Raw genomic sequence first — 6,586 nt, forward strand, 5'->3', positions numbered from 1 at the left:
GAAAAAAAAAAAACTAAAAAAATATTCCAGTTTGTCAATGAAAATTTTTCAACTTGGAAGCTGGCCCTCGTAACGGTTAATCGCGACTCTCTTCATTCTGTATATCCAGCTTCCGTTCCGTTTTTCTTCTAACCAATCATGCAGTTTCCCAACTCGGGGCCGGCCCTCTTCCTCCCGCCCGTCCCGCGTATACCTATTGAATTGTTCCGAGGTTCGGTAACTCTCGACCTCGACGTTGATGACGCAATAAATACATCTTCCACACTCTTATTCTCACCTCCAATTAATCAGAAGTAAACGCTTTCGTTTTTCCTGGGTTATCAGCGTAATCCACGAGATTTCACATTGTCGCAATTTTCGAGGATTTTATTTCTGTACCGTTGGATCCACCATGGCAGCTGATCCAACTTACGAGCATCGATACTACTAGGAAAAAATATTCTTGTTGCGACGAGGCCGCCACCGCCGCTGCCGTCGCCGTTGCAGCGCGTATCGCTACTACTACTACTAGTACCACCACCACCACCACCACCACCGCGTCGCCGCCGCCACTGAGTTTCGGGTCGTTGATACGCCGCGGGTTGAAAGCCTCATATTCAGAGGGACCGGACGCCGGACGTTTTTAGCTCAGTCCCGCTGTGCGAACGTCTTGGCTCATTTACCATATCGTTAAACCATCGTTAAACCATCATCGTACGGCGGTGTGGTTGCCGCCGCCTCCCTCCTTTCAATTATTTCCATTATCGTTCCTTTCGTTACGCTCCCGATTCTACCTCCTTCGCTCATTGTAATTACAATTATATCGAATCTATCGACTATTTTTTCAGCTATTTCCGATTATCCAAATAAAACAACTCTCTATAATGCGGCGATCGAGTCGAACGCACTATAAAACCACCACCACCACCACCACCACCACCACCCTTTCTCCCTACTATCCCTCTCGTATACTCCAACCCCGCGAGATCACTATATTACACGCGTATACGCATACACATCGCGCGATCTATTATAAAATCGTTCTCGTTTATATGCGCGTTCGACGCTGTTTCTCATTTCGCGTAGGTGATAATACGATGAATACGAGCAGGCCGAGAGCCTAGTCCTTGGTACACTCGCCGACGCTTTTGCCCTCCTCCCTGGTTCTTATTTATGGAACAACGGCGCCGGCGCCCTGCCGCCGCCATCAACCCTATATAGCGAAGCACCCAAACCGAAATCGGAGTACGTCCGAAAACACGAATACCGCCGTAAGACGTAAGACACAACAGGCCGCGATATAGACGCGTCAGGGAAGGGATTTTTGGGGGAGTCACCGTTCGTCGTAGCGGTCAACTCGGCAAGTAAATTAAAGCGCTCACTCGTCACGATCTTGCATCGGACTATTCGCGCGTGAATAAAAATGAAAGATTTCTCAGCTGCTGATGTACACGATCTTCATGGTTGCATGGCTTGCATGCTCTCGGCGGTCAAAGATTAACTTAACCTTTGACCGCCGAGAGCTCTCCTATACCAGCACCAGGGGAAAACATTCGATATCCCTTAATAATAATAACAACAACAATCTCCCAATAGATTTTTTCTTCAAACGTTTCTGTGGGTATGTTGATCGAAGTAGGTAAGTTATGTGAAAAAACCAGCGATACGACACTCGTGAATGTAGAAAGCCTGCTTCGCCGCTGTCGGTAAACCCACGACTCTCTAATTTGTCGCACGTCGCATACCAACCAACAACAAGATCCTCTCACCTCTCTCATTATCTTTGTTGTCTACATCATGTAGTAAGAAATCAAGAAATGGATGGAGATAGGGATGAGATTTTCCTTGTAAATATATAACTTATGAATATAAGAGTCAAATAGCAGAAAATAGTACTTATTATATCATACTCGATTTTCGGGCGCGACACACATGCAGATATGAGGTGCGCATGCCGGCTATATACCTGCATGATTAAATATATACGTATATATGGACTCTCGGAACCACTCGCAACGACGCACCATGGCTTTTTTTTCGCGAACGAGTCGGCCATTTAATTGGCTCTTTAAGGGTTAGAAAATTTTTTAATTATATAAATAATTGGGTATATATCAATAAACGGGCGATAAAGAAAATAATGTTGGTTTTTGTGAAAATGAAAATATAAGGGTCTCGAAAAGCAGCGCAGGCTCGTGCGGGAAGGCGGAGGAGAGATTGAGAGATTAAAGATGAGGCACAGCTGTTTCGTGGCGCAGCATCTACCCGCGCGTCGCATATATATTATGGGACATTATTACTTATTAGACGTGTATCTCGGCGTGCGTTGCGGGGATACGCACATCGGATATGCGGCGCGCAGCGCGGCGGCGGGATGTATGCGAGTTTTCTGATGACGCGCAACATTTGTCTGCGGAAACGTCAGCGTATATCTCCGCGCGGAAGCAGCGAGTATAGCGGGAATATGCGGGAATATGCATGACGAATTTGGGGCAAACTATATATCGCCACTCCTCAAATTCACTCTGATTCAACAACATTTATTTGTCGGGGATCTCACTATTTCCAAATGAATTATAGCTATCTTTACTTTTCCATATCTATGCATATAGTATACGAATATAATCGCATCCATGCGCATTAGGCTATATAGTCCTTATTTGAGGTCGAAATACCCTCTCTCCTCTCTCCCTCCCTGGTTAGATTCTAAATTATTAAAACAGACTACTCCGCCACGAAAAAGCTCGGCTCAGTGCTGGGATATGATGGGAGAAATGGTGCCGGCAAGTACCAATCGAAAAAAAGGCGTTTTATATTTTCAAGTGATATGTTTTTCTGCTCCTGCTGCGGGACCGGTCATCTTTTATAATCTCTATGCGGCATATAGAGCCCAACTGCATGTCGGACGCTTATCGCCCTGGGAAATTCCACCCCGTGCTAACACGATATTCTTCCTATAATATATCTTTCAAGCGTTCCCTCGGCATAACCCACCAAACCACCTTATTTATAAACTCTATATTTATAAACAAATATTTATCTTCTTAAATAATGATAATTCTTTAATAACTCTGATATGAAATGCCGACATAGAACGCGGTGGCTATCTTTTGCCTCCTTTTGTCTCTCAACATATATATAGCGCGCGCCTACAGAGCAAAGACATGCTCTCTTGCGATTGCTTTCTAGATACATCTGCTCTTTCATTAGTCGCTCGACAAGCTGACATCGGCCCTGAAAAAAGGCTCTTATCGAGCAATGAATCCCGAAAACAACAGATATATTATTCATTATTCTTATTAATTAAAAGGGCATACGAAAAAATAATGCATCACACACACACACACACACACACACACACACACACCGGAGGTGGGCGCATAACGTGCTTACTTCTCAGAAGAATTTTCAACGACTATACGTTACATAAATGTAATTTTGTTGTAGATAGAAAAAAAAATGACCGGGCTTGCCGCCGGCAACCTCTTTCCCATCATCCCACTGTCCACAGCTTTTTCGTTACATCTTTTTTAGTGATTTAAATAAGGACCACCCTGATGCACGCATATATCTCGCGGAAATTCTTCTCGCAGCAACGGCTTACGAACGCGTTCGTAATTACAGCAGCCCCCTAATATTCTCAATAAGAGGAACCCGCGAGACTACGCGACGATCCTTTTACAAGTTTCTTCTTATATACGCCGTCCGAGTAGTTACGACACGGCTCATCGATAGGATACTCTTGCTCGTACACGCGCATACGGCACATCCGAGCATCAGGATGGCCTTTTTAATTAACGAGCTGCGTCGATGATGCTTCCTGCTAAAAACGCACTGCATCCTCGTCTCGCAGCAGCAGCAGCAGCAGCAGGTTATGCGCCCGTGTGTTTTTACCTTGCGGAGCGTGTCGTTGGTTTTGTGCTAGCAGCAGGGATTGCGCGAGCAGGGGCTTTGTCACGGGGCTCGGTAACTATTGACCCGATTCCGCTTCCATAGATCAAACGCTCTCCTCCCATTTGTGTAGTCGCGTATGCCAAACGAGCCGATATCCGCCCGATCGTGGCTACTCGCTTATATATACTACTTCCGCGCCTCCTATTAGTTTATCTATATATATATATACATGAGCGGACTCCCGCCTTCCATGCGCTCAAACCATATCTAATATTAATTTCCCATTTTTTTTCCGCATTCCGCGTATTCCGCGCCCAGCATGAAAATTATTGTGCTCGCCAAATTATTATACACTTTCGCATTCAATATCGCGTATGCGATGTTGAAGCCTATATATATATAGGCTGCTCTTATCTCTTCGCAGCAGCACACGCGCGTATTCGATCGATGCCGCCTTCGTCGTCGCACTAGGTATATACCCCCCGCGAGAAACTATATATATGCGCACGTTATTAAATTTATACGGCACGTTGCGCCAAATTTTCTATGTCAACATTGAATTCGGAATCGGAGCGTAATTCGATCTGCTGCTTTCTTTTTCAACATTCTCGAGCTACCATCAGCCCATAGCCGCGATTATCGTCAAAGTTCTTTCTTCTTCTTGCACGACCGCCGTCCGCACTCCGATTTCATGAAACTCGGAGCCAATTGGAGGGATGTGCCGGGCCACGTATATACGTACCGGCATTTTTACTATCTAGCCAGAGGTGGAAGGTGGAACGAGCATGCAGGAAGAAGAAGAAGCGCTCCTGAGTCCGCGGACATTCCCAATACGAGACGTTAATGCGTAAGCCGTGGTGGTACACACCCCGCCGCCGCCGCCGCCGCCGCCACCGCCGGAGCTCGCTAAAGTTTACGATACTTCAGGCATCCATGAGTTTTCATCCGCTTGTATTAACTTATTACCCCGTGCGCATCCACAACTTTCATCTAAACTGAAATTAATTATCCTACAACCGGTAAAACCCCATTCCTCCGGAAGAGCGAGAAACGAAGAGTTAAGCGCGGAAGAGACCGATATATGCGAACCACTTGGAAATTCTCTCTCGTTTCTCGCGTCTACTTTGTGCGCCCAATATATAGATATTGGGCGCACAAACTTTTCAAGAGCCGAGAGCAGATCATGCGCGCCTTATATTGTTGCTCAAAGTTATTCCTTCGATCTCACGATTCGCCTCTTTTTTTTTTATCCCAAATCAATTGAATTATAGTAATGAGATGCTATCGAAAGATTCGAGAGAGAGGGAGAAAAAAAAGCTGCCGACCGATATCCGGCGGCTGCCAATTTCAATCGTTTCAATAGCCTTCGCGTGGTTTACCGATCAATTAGTTTCTTCCAATCAGGAGCGCGGAGATCCAAGCATTCGAGGTGAGAACCGCAAGCCGAAGCATTCGCGATAGCCAGCTTGAAAAAATATATTTTTCTATTTCAATAATTTTAGTGCATCATTATTTTTTTCTCCCTCGCATAAATATCCAATATACGCTTCATTATTTTACGCCTTGACGCGTTTTGTTTTCGTATTTGTTTTCGGACCAGACGCACGCGTCAGTTTTTATTGGCTACGAGAGTTCCGAAAAGAGATGCGAATGGCGGTGCGGTGCGGTGCGTGACGGTGCAATTGTAGTACACGTCCCCGTTAATAGGATTTTCCTCGCGACGTACGCGTCCTGGTTGTTAACCGTTCAACGCTATAGTCGGCCAAACAAAAAAATCGCAGAGTAAAAAAGTAATGCAAAGAAAAAAACAAAAATAATATACGGATAGCGGGAATTCCCGAGGTAACGTACATACAAAAATTATCCTTATAAATATATAAGTATTTGTTAATTTTTTTTAAATATCAACCCCCGCCGCCGCATCGTATCGCAGTTTATTTCATAATGTCAGCCGCACATAATAAGTTGATGCGCGGCGTATACGCGAAATAACAATTAAATCACTGTCGGGAAAGTGAGTTTTTTCACGCAATCATGAAAAAAAGAAAAAAAGAAACGGTATAGACAATAGCGATAAGCGATCGACTCGCGAAGCCGTTCTTTATTCAAGTGTCTCTTCAGCGCAATTACATTTCTGGGCGCGGCGATGAAATTTCAACTAGCTCGAGGTTGAAGCACGTACTACGCCCGAGGCAGGCAGGCGGGTGGCAAGCAGTCGAGTCCCCGTTGCGCTTTACTGTTTTCATTAAGACCAAAATACAGAGAAAGTAGAAAAACAAATAAAGTTAAATCGTTATCCGTATGCAGACGACAGGCGAAGCGAACGAGACGCAAATCCGACCGGATGAGAAGCAGAGAAAAACTGGAGACCTTTGATCAAGCAGATACATGTAGGTGAATGTACGCAGCAGGTAGGTATATTATTATTTCTGTATCGTCCGGGATAACGTTGAAGGAAACACAAAATAAGCGAGCTTTTTTAAAAACAACGGGAAAGTTGAAGCTTTTTGACGCGAGGGGTGCGTCTAGGGAGAATAAGCTTATAATTAAATTCGCATTGCCGCCGTAGGTATATATATGTTTCGAGTAATCCGCCGGTATAGCGGGGGTCTTTGGAATTGGAGAAACAACGTCTGACTCATTCCAGGGCTCTACTACTATACTATATTCGTATACTCGTCATCGGGATACGAGAGTGCCATGCACTCTCGGA

General features: G+C 44.9%; 1 protein-coding gene across 5 annotated transcripts in view; it reads right to left on the bottom strand.

The window, feature by feature from the left end:
* LOC122418082 (uncharacterized) overlaps positions 1-6,586 on the bottom strand; it is a 30,631-nt gene that overhangs the window by 7,032 nt on the left and 17,013 nt on the right. For 3 of the 5 annotated variants that reach the window (XM_043432104.1, XM_043432102.1, XM_043432103.1), the window contains exon 1: positions 278-1,134. The exons of 1 other annotated variant lie outside the window; for it this stretch is intronic. The gene's annotated coding sequence lies outside the window, so the exon portion shown is untranslated. Of the gene's footprint in view, positions 1-277; positions 1,165-6,586 lie in introns of those variants that run through there. One more of the 5 variants, XM_043432106.1, reaches the window with a different exon arrangement.

Source organism: Venturia canescens, chromosome 11 (genome assembly GCF_019457755.1).
Source record: "Venturia canescens isolate UGA chromosome 11, ASM1945775v1, whole genome shotgun sequence".
NCBI classification, from domain to species: domain Eukaryota; kingdom Metazoa; phylum Arthropoda; class Insecta; order Hymenoptera; family Ichneumonidae; genus Venturia; species Venturia canescens.